The 16577-nt window shown below is 42.6% G+C and overlaps 20 non-coding genes and 1 pseudogene across 20 annotated transcripts; all 21 read left to right on the top strand.

Annotated features, from left to right (window-relative positions):
- The first annotated feature begins 573 nt into the window (after window positions 1-573).
- On the top strand, window positions 574-692 carry LOC127915447 (5S ribosomal RNA). Its single transcript, XR_008091265.1, has one exon. It is a non-coding gene; the product is annotated as a 5S ribosomal RNA (ribosomal RNA).
- Window positions 693-1359: 667 nt separating this feature from the next.
- LOC127915431 (uncharacterized) lies at window positions 1360-1484 on the top strand (annotated as a pseudogene).
- A 575-nt stretch (window positions 1485-2059) lies between these two features.
- LOC127915446 (5S ribosomal RNA) lies at window positions 2060-2178 on the top strand. The gene has a single exon (XR_008091264.1). It is a non-coding gene; the product is annotated as a 5S ribosomal RNA (ribosomal RNA).
- A 667-nt stretch (window positions 2179-2845) lies between these two features.
- LOC127915409 (U1 spliceosomal RNA) lies at window positions 2846-3007 on the top strand. Its single transcript, XR_008091225.1, has one exon. It is a non-coding gene; the product is annotated as a U1 spliceosomal RNA (small nuclear RNA).
- A 595-nt stretch (window positions 3008-3602) lies between these two features.
- LOC127915445 (5S ribosomal RNA) lies at window positions 3603-3721 on the top strand. The gene has a single exon (XR_008091263.1). It is a non-coding gene; the product is annotated as a 5S ribosomal RNA (ribosomal RNA).
- Window positions 3722-4388: 667 nt separating this feature from the next.
- On the top strand, window positions 4389-4550 carry LOC127915407 (U1 spliceosomal RNA). Its single transcript, XR_008091222.1, has one exon. It is a non-coding gene; the product is annotated as a U1 spliceosomal RNA (small nuclear RNA).
- Window positions 4551-5146: 596 nt separating this feature from the next.
- On the top strand, window positions 5147-5265 carry LOC127915444 (5S ribosomal RNA). Its single transcript, XR_008091261.1, has one exon. It is a non-coding gene; the product is annotated as a 5S ribosomal RNA (ribosomal RNA).
- Window positions 5266-5932: 667 nt separating this feature from the next.
- LOC127915417 (U1 spliceosomal RNA) lies at window positions 5933-6091 on the top strand. The gene has a single exon (XR_008091234.1). It is a non-coding gene; the product is annotated as a U1 spliceosomal RNA (small nuclear RNA).
- A 595-nt stretch (window positions 6092-6686) lies between these two features.
- On the top strand, window positions 6687-6805 carry LOC127915443 (5S ribosomal RNA). The gene has a single exon (XR_008091260.1). It is a non-coding gene; the product is annotated as a 5S ribosomal RNA (ribosomal RNA).
- A 669-nt stretch (window positions 6806-7474) lies between these two features.
- Window positions 7475-7638, top strand: LOC127915384 (U1 spliceosomal RNA). The gene has a single exon (XR_008091195.1). It is a non-coding gene; the product is annotated as a U1 spliceosomal RNA (small nuclear RNA).
- Window positions 7639-8232: 594 nt separating this feature from the next.
- Window positions 8233-8351, top strand: LOC127915442 (5S ribosomal RNA). Its single transcript, XR_008091259.1, has one exon. It is a non-coding gene; the product is annotated as a 5S ribosomal RNA (ribosomal RNA).
- Window positions 8352-9018: 667 nt separating this feature from the next.
- On the top strand, window positions 9019-9182 carry LOC127915383 (U1 spliceosomal RNA). The gene has a single exon (XR_008091194.1). It is a non-coding gene; the product is annotated as a U1 spliceosomal RNA (small nuclear RNA).
- Window positions 9183-9776: 594 nt separating this feature from the next.
- On the top strand, window positions 9777-9895 carry LOC127915441 (5S ribosomal RNA). Its single transcript, XR_008091258.1, has one exon. It is a non-coding gene; the product is annotated as a 5S ribosomal RNA (ribosomal RNA).
- Window positions 9896-10562: 667 nt separating this feature from the next.
- Window positions 10563-10724, top strand: LOC127915406 (U1 spliceosomal RNA). The gene has a single exon (XR_008091221.1). It is a non-coding gene; the product is annotated as a U1 spliceosomal RNA (small nuclear RNA).
- Window positions 10725-11317: 593 nt separating this feature from the next.
- LOC127915440 (5S ribosomal RNA) lies at window positions 11318-11436 on the top strand. Its single transcript, XR_008091257.1, has one exon. It is a non-coding gene; the product is annotated as a 5S ribosomal RNA (ribosomal RNA).
- A 667-nt stretch (window positions 11437-12103) lies between these two features.
- Window positions 12104-12265, top strand: LOC127915405 (U1 spliceosomal RNA). The gene has a single exon (XR_008091220.1). It is a non-coding gene; the product is annotated as a U1 spliceosomal RNA (small nuclear RNA).
- A 594-nt stretch (window positions 12266-12859) lies between these two features.
- Window positions 12860-12978, top strand: LOC127915439 (5S ribosomal RNA). Its single transcript, XR_008091255.1, has one exon. It is a non-coding gene; the product is annotated as a 5S ribosomal RNA (ribosomal RNA).
- A 667-nt stretch (window positions 12979-13645) lies between these two features.
- Window positions 13646-13807, top strand: LOC127915404 (U1 spliceosomal RNA). The gene has a single exon (XR_008091219.1). It is a non-coding gene; the product is annotated as a U1 spliceosomal RNA (small nuclear RNA).
- Window positions 13808-14404: 597 nt separating this feature from the next.
- LOC127915473 (5S ribosomal RNA) lies at window positions 14405-14523 on the top strand. The gene has a single exon (XR_008091294.1). It is a non-coding gene; the product is annotated as a 5S ribosomal RNA (ribosomal RNA).
- A 667-nt stretch (window positions 14524-15190) lies between these two features.
- LOC127915396 (U1 spliceosomal RNA) lies at window positions 15191-15354 on the top strand. The gene has a single exon (XR_008091209.1). It is a non-coding gene; the product is annotated as a U1 spliceosomal RNA (small nuclear RNA).
- Window positions 15355-15947: 593 nt separating this feature from the next.
- LOC127915437 (5S ribosomal RNA) lies at window positions 15948-16066 on the top strand. The gene has a single exon (XR_008091253.1). It is a non-coding gene; the product is annotated as a 5S ribosomal RNA (ribosomal RNA).
- The last annotated feature ends 511 nt before the right edge of the window (window positions 16067-16577 follow it).

The raw sequence follows: 16577 nt of genomic DNA, 5'->3' as shown, positions 1-16577 counted from the left end.
GTTGCTTGGCGCCAGGCTTGAGGTAGACTTGAAGTCGACTGACCGGGCGTATGAAGATCTTTCAAGTCAGTTGTGAAAGAGACGCTGTGGACCAATCGAAAGGTGGAAACATTTGTCTGTAGCCAAACATTGTTGGCATTTTGTGGAAACATCATGTTGCCAAATGCAGCCCCATTGCGCTTCCAATATGAAATTGTCCATTCATGCACTACTCCTCCTTAGCACAGAACAATGCACTAGGATTTCAACATTCAGAGCTTTTGTCTATTTATTCTGGCTAGTAGGATAGCTGCATGGGAAACTGTTGCTCGTGATGTATTTGTCAGGAGTCATTGTATTTGTCCGTTTTTTTCTCACAAGGCTGAAATATGTGCCCTCGCTTTCAAATGTTAGCAAGGTTTGTTTGTATTTCGTCCAACTATCTGTGCTAAAAAGTGATGGCTACAGCATATGTAATTTCTTCCACTTTTTGCGTGACCCAAAGTTCAAGCTGCTTGTCTAATTGGTGAAAATGCAATGTCTGTTTATCAGACTCACTTTGACTTTAAATGGCGTACCAAGACTTGTTCCTTTGCTTACGGCCATACCAGCCTGAATACGCCCGATCTCGTCTGATCTCGGAAACTAAGCAGGATCGGGCCTGGTTAGTACTTGGATGGGAGACTGCCTGGGAATACCAGGTGCTGCAAGCTTTTTGTCCACTAGGGTGTGCTCTTGCATTATTTCATCAGCAACACTGCTTTGTAGTAAGCATTTGATGCTGAATTTATTACGATCAAAGTTCCTTGTGCTGTCAGGGAGCCTTTGATTTATGAGACAAATAAGAATATCGTTACTGAATGCAGCTTGTGTGTGCTTGGTACTCCTTCGCCCTGTTCAAATGATCAAAGGAAATCATGCTGGTGAGCAGTGGAACTGGACTGATGTCTGATGGCCCTGTGTTTTCCATGGTGGAATTAGAACCCTTCTTTTACGGAGTAAATCAAAAGCACAAGAGAATGTGAGATGTTATCGATAATAAATCAATTGGTTTCATGCATTTGTCTGTGTGTGTGTGTGTGTCTGAATGTGATTGTATTTCGTCATATCGCATACATTTGTGATATCAGACAGGTTAAGATATTAAAAAGTCATTGGTGATTTTTTTCTACAGTGTTGCATGATGGGAATCTCGTGCTTCACTGATATAGTCTAGTAAACAAAATAAACTACGTTTTCACCACTCTGTCTGCAAGTGCATTCCTAAACGGCATTTAACGCAGGTCGATGTGATGTGATATTATCAGAACACAAAGTGGTTACCGTCAGCCGAAAATGTTGGCACTGGAGAGAGTTGCCCTCCACTGATGTATTCAAGTCATACTTACCTGGCAAGGGAGATACTGTGATCAAGAAGGCAGTTCACCCAGGGCGAGGCTCAGCCATTGCACTCCGACTCTGACCCTGCGAATTTCCCAAATGTGGAAATCTCGATTGCATAGCTCTCCCCTGATGTCTTGTTTAATGATAAACTGTTGCTTGGCGCCAGGCTTGAGGTAGACTTGAAGTCGACTGACCCGGCTTAAAGAGACGCTGTGGACCAATCGAAAGGTGGAAACATTTGTCTGTAGCCAAACATTGTTGGCATTTTGTGGAAACATCATGTTGCCAAATGCAGCCCCATTGCGCTTCCAATATGAAATTGTCCATTCATGCACTACTCCTCCTTAGCACAGAACAATGCACTAGGATTTCAACATTCAGAGCTTTTGTCTATTTATTCTGGCTAGTAGGATAGCTGCATGGGAAACTGTTGCTCGTGATGTATTTGTCAGGAGTCATTGTATTTGTCCGTTTTTTCTCACAAGGCTGAAATATGTGCCCTCGCTTTCAAATGTTAGCAAGGTTTGTTTGTATTTCGTCCAACTATCTGTGCTAAAAAGTGATGGCTACAGCATATGTAATTTCTTCCACTTTTGCGTGACCCAAAGTTCAAGCTGCTTGTCTAATTGGTGAAAATGCAATGTCTGTTTATCAGACTCACTTTGACTTTAAATGGCGTACCAAGACTTGTTCCTTTGCTTACGGCCATACCAGCCTGAATACGCCCGATCTCGTCTGATCTCGGAAACTAAGCAGGATCGGGCCTGGTTAGTACTTGGATGGGAGACTGCCTGGGAATACCAGGTGCTGCAAGCTTTTTGTCCACTAGGGTGTGCTCTTGCATTATTTCATCAGCAACACTGCTTTGTAGTAAGCATTTGATGCTGAATTTATTACGATCAAAGTTCCTTGTGCTGTCAGGGAGCCTTTGATTTATGAGACAAATAAGAATATCGTTACTGAATGCAGCTTGTGTGTGCTTGGTACTCCTTCGCCCTGTTCAAATGATCAAAGGAAATCATGCTGGTGAGCAGTGGAACTGGACTGATGTCTGATGGCCCTGTGTTTTCCATGGTGGAATTAGAACCCTTCTTTTACGGAGTAAATCAAAAGCACAAGAGAATGTGAGATGTTATCGATAATAAATCAATTGGTTTCATGCATTTGTCTGTGTGTGTGTGTGTGTCTGAATGTGATTGTATTTCGTCATATCGCATACATTTGTGATATCAGACAGGTTAAGATATTAAAAAGTCATTGGTGATTTTTTTCTACAGTGTTGCATGATGGGAATCTCGTGCTTCACTGATATAGTCTAGTAAACAAAATAAACTACGTTTTCACCACTCTGTCTGCAAGTGCATTCCTAAACGGCATTTAACGCAGGTCGATGTGATGTGATATTATCAGAACACAAAGTGGTTACCGTCAGCCGAAAATGTTGGCACTGGAGAGAGTTGCCCTCCACTGATGTATTCAAGTCATACTTACCTGGCAAGGGAGATACTGTGATCAAGAAGGCAGTTCACCCAGGGCGAGGCTCAGCCATTGCACTCCGACTGTGCTGACCCCTGCGAATTTCCCAAATGTGGAAATCTCGATTGCATAATTTATGGTAGTGGGGGACTGCGTTCGCTCTCCCCTGATGTCTTGTTTAATGATAAACTGTTGCTTGGCGCCAGGCTTGAGGTAGACTTGAAGTCGACTGACCGGGCGTATGAAGATCTTTCAAGTCAGTTGTGAAAGAGACGCTGTGGACCAATCGAAAGGTGGAAACATTTGTCTGTAGCCAAACATTGTTGGCATTTTGTGGAAACATCATGTTGCCAAATGCAGCCCCATTGCGCTTCCAATATGAAATTGTCCATTCATGCACTACTCCTCCTTAGCACAGAACAATGCACTAGGATTTCAACATTCAGAGCTTTTGTCTATTTATTCTGGCTAGTAGGATAGCTGCATGGGAAACTGTTGCTCGTGATGTATTTGTCAGGAGTCATTGTATTTGTCCGTTTTTTTCTCACAAGGCTGAAATATGTGCCCTCGCTTTCAAATGTTAGCAAGGTTTGTTTGTATTTCGTCCAACTATCTGTGCTAAAAAGTGATGGCTACAGCATATGTAATTTCTTCCACTTTTTGCGTGACCCAAAGTTCAAGCTGCTTGTCTAATTGGTGAAAATGCAATGTCTGTTTATCAGACTCACTTTGACTTTAAATGGCGTACCAAGACTTGTTCCTTTGCTTACGGCCATACCAGCCTGAATACGCCCGATCTCGTCTGATCTCGGAAACTAAGCAGGATCGGGCCTGGTTAGTACTTGGATGGGAGACTGCCTGGGAATACCAGGTGCTGCAAGCTTTTTGTCCACTAGGGTGTGCTCTTGCATTATTTCATCAGCAACACTGCTTTGTAGTAAGCATTTGATGCTGAATTTATTACGATCAAAGTTCCTTGTGCTGTCAGGGAGCCTTTGATTTATGAGACAAATAAGAATATCGTTACTGAATGCAGCTTGTGTGTGCTTGGTACTCCTTCGCCCTGTTCAAATGATCAAAGGAAATCATGCTGGTGAGCAGTGGAACTGGACTGATGTCTGATGGCCCTGTGTTTTCCATGGTGGAATTAGAACCCTTCTTTTACGGAGTAAATCAAAAGCACAAGAGAATGTGAGATGTTATCGATAATAAATCAATTGGTTTCATGCATTTGTCTGTGTGTGTGTGTGTGTCTGAATGTGATTGTATTTCGTCATATCGCATACATTTGTGATATCAGACAGGTTAAGATATTAAAAAGTCATTGGTGATTTTTTTCTACAGTGTTGCATGATGGGAATCTCGTGCTTCACTGATATAGTCTAGTAAACAAAATAAACTACGTTTTCACCACTCTGTCTGCAAGTGCATTCCTAAACGGCATTTAACGCAGGTCGATGTGATGTGATATTATCAGAACACAAAGTGGTTACCGTCAGCCGAAAATGTTGGCACTGGAGAGAGTTGCCCTCCACTGATGTATTCAAGTCATACTTACCTGGCAAGGGAGATACTGTGATCAAGAAGGCAGTTCACCCAGGGCGAGGCTCAGCCATTGCACTCCGACTGTGCTGACCCCTGCGAATTTCCCAAATGTGGAAATCTCGATTGCATAATTTATGGTAGTGGGGGACTGCGTTCGCTCTCCCCTGATGTCTTGTTTAATGATAAACTGTTGCTTGGCGCCAGGCTTGAGGTAGACTTGAAGTCGACTGACCCGGCTTATGAAGATCTTTCAAGTCAGTTGTGAAAGAGACGCTGTGGACCAATCGAAAGGTGGAAACATTTGTCTGTAGCCAAACATTGTTGGCATTTTGTGGAAACATCATGTTGCCAAATGCAGCCCCATTGCGCTTCCAATATGAAATTGTCCATTCATGCACTACTCCTCCTTAGCACAGAACAATGCACTAGGATTTCAACATTCAGAGCTTTTGTCTATTTATTCTGGCTAGTAGGATAGCTGCATGGGAAACTGTTGCTCGTGATGTATTTGTCAGGAGTCATTGTATTTGTCCGTTTTTTTTCTCACAAGGCTGAAATATGTGCCCTCGCTTTCAAATGTTAGCAAGGTTTGTTTGTATTTCGTCCAACTATCTGTGCTAAAAAGTGATGGCTACAGCATATGTAATTTCTTCCACTTTTTGCGTGACCCAAAGTTCAAGCTGCTTGTCTAATTGGTGAAAATGCAATGTCTGTTTATCAGACTCACTTTGACTTTAAATGGCGTACCAAGACTTGTTCCTTTGCTTACGGCCATACCAGCCTGAATACGCCCGATCTCGTCTGATCTCGGAAACTAAGCAGGATCGGGCCTGGTTAGTACTTGGATGGGAGACTGCCTGGGAATACCAGGTGCTGCAAGCTTTTTGTCCACTAGGGTGTGCTCTTGCATTATTTCATCAGCAACACTGCTTTGTAGTAAGCATTTGATGCTGAATTTATTACGATCAAAGTTCCTTGTGCTGTCAGGGAGCCTTTGATTTATGAGACAAATAAGAATATCGTTACTGAATGCAGCTTGTGTGTGCTTGGTACTCCTTCGCCCTGTTCAAATGATCAAAGGAAATCATGCTGGTGAGCAGTGGAACTGGACTGATGTCTGATGGCCCTGTGTTTTCCATGGTGGAATTAGAACCCTTCTTTTACGGAGTAAATCAAAAGCACAAGAGAATGTGAGATGTTATCGATAATAAATCAATTGGTTTCATGCATTTGTCTGTGTGTGTGTGTGTGTCTGAATGTGATTGTATTTCGTCATATCGCATACATTTGTGATATCAGACAGGTTAAGATATTAAAAAGTCATTGGTGATTTTTTTCTACAGTGTTGCATGATGGGAATCTCGTGCTTCACTGATATAGTCTAGTAAACAAAATAAACTACGTTTTCACCACTCTGTCTGCAAGTGCATTCCTAAACGGCATTTAACGCAGGTCGATGTGATGTGATATTATCAGAACACAAAGTGGTTACCGTCAGCCGAAAATGTTGGCACTGGAGAGAGTTGCCCTCCACTGATGTATTCAAGTCATACTTACCTGGCAAGGAGATACTGTGATCAAGAAGGCAGTTCACCCAGGGCGAGGCTCAGCCATTGCACTCCGACTGTGCTGACCCCTGCGAATTTCCCAAATGTGGAAATCTCGATTGCATAATTTATGGTAGTGGGGACTGCGTTCGCTCTCCCCTGATGTCTTGTTTAATGATAAACTGTTGCTTGGCGCCAGGCTTGAGGTAGACTTGAAGTCGACTGACCCGGCTTATGAAGATCTTTCAAGTCAGTTGTGAAAGAGACGCTGTGGACCAATCGAAAGGTGGAAACATTTGTCTGTAGCCAAACATTGTTGGCATTTTGTGGAAACATCATGTTGCCAAATGCAGCCCCATTGCGCTTCCAATATGAAATTGTCCATTCATGCACTACTCCTCCTTAGCACAGAACAATGCACTAGGATTTCAACATTCAGAGCTTTTGTCTATTTATTCTGGCTAGTAGGATAGCTGCATGGGAAACTGTTGCTCGTGATGTATTTGTCAGGAGTCATTGTATTTGTCCGTTTTTTTCTCACAAGGCTGAAATATGTGCCCTCGCTTTCAAATGTTAGCAAGGTTTGTTTGTATTTCGTCCAACTATCTGTGCTAAAAAGTGATGGCTACAGCATATGTAATTTCTTCCACTTTTGCGTGACCCAAAGTTCAAGCTGCTTGTCTAATTGGTGAAAATGCAATGTCTGTTTATCAGACTCACTTTGACTTTAAATGGCGTACCAAGACTTGTTCCTTTGCTTACGGCCATACCAGCCTGAATACGCCCGATCTCGTCTGATCTCGGAAACTAAGCAGGATCGGGCCTGGTTAGTACTTGGATGGGAGACTGCCTGGGAATACCAGGTGCTGCAAGCTTTTTGTCCACTAGGGTGTGCTCTTGCATTATTTCATCAGCAACACTGCTTTGTAGTAAGCATTTGATGCTGAATTTATTACGATCAAAGTTCCTTGTGCTGTCAGGGAGCCTTTGATTTATGAGACAAATAAGAATATCGTTACTGAATGCAGCTTGTGTGTGCTTGGTACTCCTTCGCCCTGTTCAAATGATCAAAGGAAATCATGCTGGTGAGCAGTGGAACTGGACTGATGTCTGATGGCCCTGTGTTTTCCATGGTGGAATTAGAACCCTTCTTTTACGGAGTAAATCAAAAGCACAAGAGAATGTGAGATGTTATCGATAATAAATCAATTGGTTTCATGCATTTGTCTGTGTGTGTGTGTGTGTCTGAATGTGATTGTATTTCGTCATATCGCATACATTTGTGATATATCAGACAGGTTAAGATATTAAAAAGTCATTGGTGATTTTTTTCTACAGTGTTGCATGATGGGAATCTCGTGCTTCACTGATATAGTCTAGTAAACAAAATAAACTACGTTTTCACCACTCTGTCTGCAAGTGCATTCCTAAACGGCATTTAACGCAGGTCGATGTGATGTGATATTATCAGAACACAAAGTGGTTACCGTCAGCCGAAAATGTTGGCACTGGAGAGAGTTGCCCTCCACTGATGTATTCAAGTCATACTTACCTGGCAAGGGAGATACTGTGATCAAGAAGGCAGTTCACCCAGGGCGAGGCTCAGCCATTGCACTCCGACTGTGCTGACCCCTGCGAATTTCCCAAATGTGGAAATCTCGATTGCATAATTTATGGTAGTGGGGGACTGCGTTCGCGCTCTCCCCTGATGTCTTGTTTAATGATAAACTGTTGCTTGGCGCCAGGCTTGAGGTAGACTTGAAGTCGACTGACCCGGCTTATGAAGATCTTTCAAGTCAGTTGTGAAAGAGACGCTGTGGACCAATCGAAAGGTGGAAACATTTGTCTGTAGCCAAACATTGTTGGCATTTTGTGGAAACATCATGTTGCCAAATGCAGCCCCATTGCGCTTCCAATATGAAATTGTCCATTCATGCACTACTCCTCCTTAGCACAGAACAATGCACTAGGATTTCAACATTCAGAGCTTTTGTCTATTTATTCTGGCTAGTAGGATAGCTGCATGGGAAACTGTTGCTCGTGATGTATTTGTCAGGAGTCATTGTATTTGTCCGTTTTTTTCTCACAAGGCTGAAATATGTGCCCTCGCTTTCAAATGTTAGCAAGGTTTGTTTGTATTTCGTCCAACTATCTGTGCTAAAAAGTGATGGCTACAGCATATGTAATTTCTTCCACTTTTGCGTGACCCAAAGTTCAAGCTGCTTGTCTAATTGGTGAAAATGCAATGTCTGTTTATCAGACTCACTTTGACTTTAAATGGCGTACCAAGACTTGTTCCTTTGCTTACGGCCATACCAGCCTGAATACGCCCGATCTCGTCTGATCTCGGAAACTAAGCAGGATCGGGCCTGGTTAGTACTTGGATGGGAGACTGCCTGGGAATACCAGGTGCTGCAAGCTTTTTGTCCACTAGGGTGTGCTCTTGCATTATTTCATCAGCAACACTGCTTTGTAGTAAGCATTTGATGCTGAATTTATTACGATCAAAGTTCCTTGTGCTGTCAGGGAGCCTTTGATTTATGAGACAAATAAGAATATCGTTACTGAATGCAGCTTGTGTGTGCTTGGTACTCCTTCGCCCTGTTCAAATGATCAAAGGAAATCATGCTGGTGAGCAGTGGAACTGGACTGATGTCTGATGGCCCTGTGTTTTCCATGGTGGAATTAGAACCCTTCTTTTACGGAGTAAATCAAAAGCACAAGAGAATGTGAGATGTTATCGATAATAAATCAATTGGTTTCATGCATTTGTCTGTGTGTGTGTGTGTGTCTGAATGTGATTGTATTTCGTCATATCGCATACATTTGTGATATCAGACAGGTTAAGATATTAAAAAGTCATTGGTGATTTTTTTCTACAGTGTTGCATGATGGGAATCTCGTGCTTCACTGATATAGTCTAGTAAACAAAATAAACTACGTTTTCACCACTCTGTCTGCAAGTGCATTCCTAAACGGCATTTAACGCAGGTCGATGTGATGTGATATTATCAGAACACAAAGTGGTTACCGTCAGCCGAAAATGTTGGCACTGGAGAGAGTTGCCCTCCACTGATGTATTCAAGTCATACTTACCTGGCAAGGGAGATACTGTGATCAAGAAGGCAGTTCACCCAGGGCGAGGCTCAGCCATTGCACTCCGACTGTGCTGACCCCTGCGAATTTCCCAAATGTGGAAATCTCGATTGCATAATTTATGGTAGTGGGGGACTGCGTTCGCGCTCTCCCCTGATGTCTTGTTTAATGATAAACTGTTGCTTGGCGCCAGGCTTGAGGTAGACTTGAAGTCGACTGACCCGGCTTATGAAGATCTTTCAAGTCAGTTGTGAAAGAGACGCTGTGGACCAATCGAAAGGTGGAAACATTTGTCTGTAGCCAAACATTGTTGGCATTTTGTGGAAACATCATGTTGCCAAATGCAGCCCCATTGCGCTTCCAATATGAAATTGTCCATTCATGCACTACTCCTCCTTAGCACAGAACAATGCACTAGGATTTCAACATTCAGAGCTTTTGTCTATTTATTCTGGCTAGTAGGATAGCTGCATGGGAAACTGTTGCTCGTGATGTATTTGTCAGGAGTCATTGTATTTGTCCGTTTTTTTCTCACAAGGCTGAAATATGTGCCCTCGCTTTCAAATGTTAGCAAGGTTTGTTTGTATTTCGTCCAACTATCTGTGCTAAAAGTGATGGCTACAGCATATGTAATTTCTTCCACTTTTTGCGTGACCCAAAGTTCAAGCTGCTTGTCTAATTGGTGAAAATGCAATGTCTGTTTATCAGACTCACTTTGACTTTAAATGGCGTACCAAGACTTGTTCCTTTGCTTACGGCCATACCAGCCTGAATACGCCCGATCTCGTCTGATCTCGGAAACTAAGCAGGATCGGGCCTGGTTAGTACTTGGATGGGAGACTGCCTGGGAATACCAGGTGCTGCAAGCTTTTTGTCCACTAGGGTGTGCTCTTGCATTATTTCATCAGCAACACTGCTTTGTAGTAAGCATTTGATGCTGAATTTATTACGATCAAAGTTCCTTGTGCTGTCAGGGAGCCTTTGATTTATGAGACAAATAAGAATATCGTTACTGAATGCAGCTTGTGTGTGCTTGGTACTCCTTCGCCCTGTTCAAATGATCAAAGGAAATCATGCTGGTGAGCAGTGGAACTGGACTGATGTCTGATGGCCCTGTGTTTTCCATGGTGGAATTAGAACCCTTCTTTTACGGAGTAAATCAAAAGCACAAGAGAATGTGAGATGTTATCGATAATAAATCAATTGGTTTCATGCATTTGTCTGTGTGTGTGTGTGTGTCTGAATGTGATTGTATTTCGTCATATCGCATACATTTGTGATATCAGACAGGTTAAGATATTAAAAAGTCATTGGTGATTTTTTTCTACAGTGTTGCATGATGGGAATCTCGTGCTTCACTGATATAGTCTAGTAAACAAAATAAACTACGTTTTCACCACTCTGTCTGCAAGTGCATTCCTAAACGGCATTTAACGCAGGTCGATGTGATGTGATATTATCAGAACACAAAGTGGTTACCGTCAGCCGAAAATGTTGGCACTGGAGAGAGTTGCCCTCCACTGATGTATTCAAGTCATACTTACCTGGCAAGGGAGATACTGTGATCAAGAAGGCAGTTCACCCAGGGCGAGGCTCAGCCATTGCACTCCGACTGTGCTGACCCCTGCGAATTTCCCAAATGTGGAAATCTCGATTGCATAATTTATGGTAGTGGGGGACTGCGTTCGCTCTCCCCTGATGTCTTGTTTAATGATAAACTGTTGCTTGGCGCCAGGCTTGAGGTAGACTTGAAGTCGACTGACCCGGCTTATGAAGATCTTTCAAGTCAGTTGTGAAAGAGACGCTGTGGACCAATCGAAAGGTGGAAACATTTGTCTGTAGCCAAACATTGTTGGCATTTTGTGGAAACATCATGTTGCCAAATGCAGCCCCATTGCGCTTCCAATATGAAATTGTCCATTCATGCACTACTCCTCCTTAGCACAGAACAATGCACTAGGATTTCAACATTCAGAGCTTTTGTCTATTTATTCTGGCTAGTAGGATAGCTGCATGGGAAACTGTTGCTCGTGATGTATTTGTCAGGAGTCATTGTATTTGTCCGTTTTTCTCACAAGGCTGAAATATGTGCCCTCGCTTTCAAATGTTAGCAAGGTTTGTTTGTATTTCGTCCAACTATCTGTGCTAAAAAGTGATGGCTACAGCATATGTAATTTCTTCCACTTTTTGCGTGACCCAAAGTTCAAGCTGCTTGTCTAATTGGTGAAAATGCAATGTCTGTTTATCAGACTCACTTTGACTTTAAATGGCGTACCAAGACTTGTTCCTTTGCTTACGGCCATACCAGCCTGAATACGCCCGATCTCGTCTGATCTCGGAAACTAAGCAGGATCGGGCCTGGTTAGTACTTGGATGGGAGACTGCCTGGGAATACCAGGTGCTGCAAGCTTTTTGTCCACTAGGGTGTGCTCTTGCATTATTTCATCAGCAACACTGCTTTGTAGTAAGCATTTGATGCTGAATTTATTACGATCAAAGTTCCTTGTGCTGTCAGGGAGCCTTTGATTTATGAGACAAATAAGAATATCGTTACTGAATGCAGCTTGTGTGTGCTTGGTACTCCTTCGCCCTGTTCAAATGATCAAAGGAAATCATGCTGGTGAGCAGTGGAACTGGACTGATGTCTGATGGCCCTGTGTTTTCCATGGTGGAATTAGAACCCTTCTTTTACGGAGTAAATCAAAAGCACAAGAGAATGTGAGATGTTATCGATAATAAATCAATTGGTTTCATGCATTTGTCTGTGTGTGTGTGTGTGTCTGAATGTGATTGTATTTCGTCATATCGCATACATTTGTGATATCAGACAGGTTAAGATATTAAAAAGTCATTGGTGATTTTTTTCTACAGTGTTGCATGATGGGAATCTCGTGCTTCACTGATATAGTCTAGTAAACAAAATAAACTACGTTTTCACCACTCTGTCTGCAAGTGCATTCCTAAACGGCATTTAACGCAGGTCGATGTGATGTGATATTATCAGAACACAAAGTGGTTACCGTCAGCCGAAAATGTTGGCACTGGAGAGAGTTGCCCTCCACTGATGTATTCAAGTCATACTTACCTGGCAAGGGAGATACTGTGATCAAGAAGGCAGTTCACCCAGGGCGAGGCTCAGCCATTGCACTCCGACTGTGCTGACCCCTGCGAATTTCCCAAATGTGGAAATCTCGATTGCATAATTTATGGTAGTGGGGGACTGCGTTCGCTCTCCCCTGATGTCTTGTTTAATGATAAACTGTTGCTTGGCGCCAGGCTTGAGGTAGACTTGAAGTCGACTGACCCGGGCGTATGAAAATCTTTCAAGTCAGTTGTGAAAGAGACGCTGTGGACCAATCGAAAGGTGGAAACATTTGTCTGTAGCCAAACATTGTTGGCATTTTGTGGAAACATCATGTTGCCAAATGCAGCCCCATTGCGCTTCCAATATGAAATTGTCCATTCATGCACTACTCCTCCTTAGCACAGAACAATGCACTAGGATTTCAACATTCAGAGCTTTTGTCTATTTATTCTGGCTAGTAGGATAGCTGCATGGGAAACTGTTGCTCGTGATGTATTTGTCAGGAGTCATTGTATTTGTCCGTTTTTTCTCACAAGGCTGAAATATGTGCCCTCGCTTTCAAATGTTAGCAAGGTTTGTTTGTATTTCGTCCAACTATCTGTGCTAAAAAGTGATGGCTACAGCATATGTAATTTCTTCCACTTTTGCGTGACCCAAAGTTCAAGCTGCTTGTCTAATTGGTGAAAATGCAATGTCTGTTTATCAGACTCACTTTGACTTTAAATGGCGTACCAAGACTTGTTCCTTTGCTTACGGCCATACCAGCCTGAATACGCCCGATCTCGTCTGATCTCGGAAACTAAGCAGGATCGGGCCTGGTTAGTACTTGGATGGGAGACTGCCTGGGAATACCAGGTGCTGCAAGCTTTTTGTCCACTAGGGTGTGCTCTTGCATTATTTCATCAGCAACACTGCTTTGTAGTAAGCATTTGATGCTGAATTTATTACGATCAAAGTTCCTTGTGCTGTCAGGGAGCCTTTGATTTATGAGACAAATAAGAATATCGTTACTGAATGCAGCTTGTGTGTGCTTGGTACTCCTTCGCCCTGTTCAAATGATCAAAGGAAATCATGCTGGTGAGCAGTGGAACTGGACTGATGTCTGATGGCCCTGTGTTTTCCATGGTGGAATTAGAACCCTTCTTTTACGGAGTAAATCAAAAGCACAAGAGAATGTGAGATGTTATCGATAATAAATCAATTGGTTTCATGCATTTGTCTGTGTGTGTGTGTGTGTCTGAATGTGATTGTATTTCGTCATATCGCATACATTTGTGATATCAGACAGGTTAAGATATTAAAAAGTCATTGGTGATTTTTTTCTACAGTGTTGCATGATGGGAATCTCGTGCTTCACTGATATAGTCTAGTAAACAAAATAAACTACGTTTTCACCACTCTGTCTGCAAGTGCATTCCTAAACGGCATTTAACGCAGGTCGATGTGATGTGATATTATCAGAACACAAAGTGGTTACCGTCAGCCGAAAATGTTGGCACTGGAGAGAGTTGCCCTCCACTGATGTATTCAAGTCATACTTACCTGGCAAGGGAGATACTGTGATCAAGAAGGCAGTTCACCCAGGGCGAGGCTCAGCCATTGCACTCCGACTGTGCTGACCCCTGCGAATTTCCCAAATGTGGAAATCTCGATTGCATAATTTATGGTAGTGGGGGACTGCGTTCGCTCTCCCCTGATGTCTTGTTTAATGATAAACTGTTGCTTGGCGCCAGGCTTGAGGTAGACTTGAAGTCGACTGACCCGGCTTATGAAGATCTTTCAAGTCAGTTGTGAAAGAGACGCTGTGGACCAATCGAAAGGTGGAAACATTTGTCTGTAGCCAAACATTGTTGGCATTTTGTGGAAACATCATGTTGCCAAATGCAGCCCCATTGCGCTTCCAATATGAAATTGTCCATTCATGCACTACTCCTCCTTAGCACAGAACAATGCACTAGGATTTCAACATTCAGAGCTTTTGTCTATTTATTCTGGCTAGTAGGATAGCTGCATGGGAAACTGTTGCTCGTGATGTATTTGTCAGGAGTCATTGTATTTGTCCGTTTTTTTTTCTCACAAGGCTGAAATATGTGCCCTCGCTTTCAAATGTTAGCAAGGTTTGTTTGTATTTCGTCCAACTATCTGTGCTAAAAAGTGATGGCTACAGCATATGTAATTTCTTCCACTTTTTGCGTGACCCAAAGTTCAAGCTGCTTGTCTAATTGGTGAAAATGCAATGTCTGTTTATCAGACTCACTTTGACTTTAAATGGCGTACCAAGACTTGTTCCTTTGCTTACGGCCATACCAGCCTGAATACGCCCGATCTCGTCTGATCTTGGAAACTAAGCAGGATCGGGCCTGGTTAGTACTTGGATGGGAGACTGCCTGGGAATACCAGGTGCTGCAAGCTTTTTGTCCACTAGGGTGTGCTCTTGCATTATTTCATCAGCAACACTGCTTTGTAGTAAGCATTTGATGCTGAATTTATTACGATCAAAGTTCCTTGTGCTGTCAGGGAGCCTTTGATTTATGAGACAAATAAGAATATCGTTACTGAATGCAGCTTGTGTGCTTGGTACTCCTTCGCCCTGTTCAAATGATCAAAGGAAATCATGCTGGTGAGCAGTGGAACTGGACTGATGTCTGATGGCCCTGTGTTTTCCATGGTGGAATTAGAACCCTTCTTTTACGGAGTAAATCAAAAGCACAAGAGAATGTGAGATGTTATCGATAATAAATCAATTGGTTTCATGCATTTGTCTGTGTGTGTGTGTGTGTCTGAATGTGATTGTATTTCGTCATATCGCATACATTTGTGATATCAGACAGGTTAAGATATTAAAAAGTCATTGGTGATTTTTTTTTCTACAGTGTTGCATGATGGGAATCTCGTGCTTCACTGATATAGTCTAGTAAACAAAATAAACTACTTTTTCACCACTCTGTCTGCAAGTGCATTCCTAAACGGCATTTAACGCAGGTCGATGTGATGTGATATTATCAGAACACAAAGTGGTTACCGTCAGCCGAAAATGTTGGCACTGGAGAGAGTTGCCCTCCACTGATGTATTCAAGTCATACTTACCTGGCAAGGGAGATACTGTGATCAAGAAGGCAGTTCACCCAGGGCGAGGCTCAGCCATTGCACTCCGACTGTGCTGACCCCTGCGAATTTCCCAAATGTGGAAATCTCGATTGCATAATTTATGGTAGTGGGGGACTGCGTTCGCGCTCTCCCTGATGTCTTGTTTAATGATAAACTGTTGCTTGGCGCCAGGCTTGAGGTAGACTTGAAGTCGACTGACCCGGGCTTATGAAGATCTTTCAAGTCAGTTGTGAAAGAGACGCTGTGGACCAATCGAAAGGTGGAAACATTTGTCTGTAGCCAAACATTGTTGGCATTTTGTGGAAACATCATGTTGCCAAATGCAGCCCCATTGCGCTTCCAATATGAAATTGTCCATTCATGCACTACTCCTCCTTAGCACAGAACAATGCACTAGGATTTCAACATTCAGAGCTTTTGTCTATTTATTCTGGCTAGTAGGATAGCTGCATGGGAAACTGTTGCTCGTGATGTATTTGTCAGGAGTCATTGTATTTGTCCGTTTTTTTCTCACAAGGCTGAAATATGTGCCTCGCTTTCAAATGTTAGCAAGGTTTGTTTGTATTTCGTCCAACTATCTGTGCTAAAAAGTGATGGCTACAGCATATGTAATTTCTTCCACTTTTGCGTGACCCAAAGTTCAAGCTGCTTGTCTAATTGGTGAAAATGCAATGTCTGTTTATCAGACTCACTTTGACTTTAAATGGCGTACCAAGACTTGTTCCTTTGCTTACGGCCATACCAGCCTGAATACGCCCGATCTCGTCTGATCTCGGAAACTAAGCAGGATCGGGCCTGGTTAGTACTTGGATGGGAGACTGCCTGGGAATACCAGGTGCTGCAAGCTTTTTGTCCACTAGGGTGTGCTCTTGCATTATTTCATCAGCAACACTGCTTTGTAGTAAGCATTTGATGCTGAATTTATTACGATCAAAGTTCCTTGTGCTGTCAGGGAGCCTTTGATTTATGAGACAAATAAGAATATCGTTACTGAATGCAGCTTGTGTGTGCTTGGTACTCCTTCGCCCTGTTCAAATGATCAAAGGAAATCATGCTGGTGAGCAGTGGAACTGGACTGATGTCTGATGGCCCTGTGTTTTCCATGGTGGAATTAGAACCCTTCTTTTACGGAGTAAATCAAAAGCACAAGAGAATGTGAGATGTTATCGATAATAAATCAATTGGTTTCATGCATTTGTCTGTGTGTGTGTGTGTGTCTGAATGTGATTGTATTTCGTCATATCGCATACATTTGTGATATCAGACAGGTTAAGATATTAAAAAGTCATTGGTGATTTTTTTCTACAGTGTTGCATGATGGGAATCTCCCTGCTTCACTGATATAGTCTAGTAAACAA

The sequence above is a fragment of the Oncorhynchus keta genome, chromosome 34 (assembly GCF_023373465.1).
Source record: "Oncorhynchus keta strain PuntledgeMale-10-30-2019 chromosome 34, Oket_V2, whole genome shotgun sequence".
Lineage (NCBI taxonomy): Eukaryota > Metazoa > Chordata > Actinopteri > Salmoniformes > Salmonidae > Oncorhynchus > Oncorhynchus keta.
Note: the sequence above shows the minus strand (reverse complement) of the source record. Positions and strands in the feature narration are given on the sequence as shown.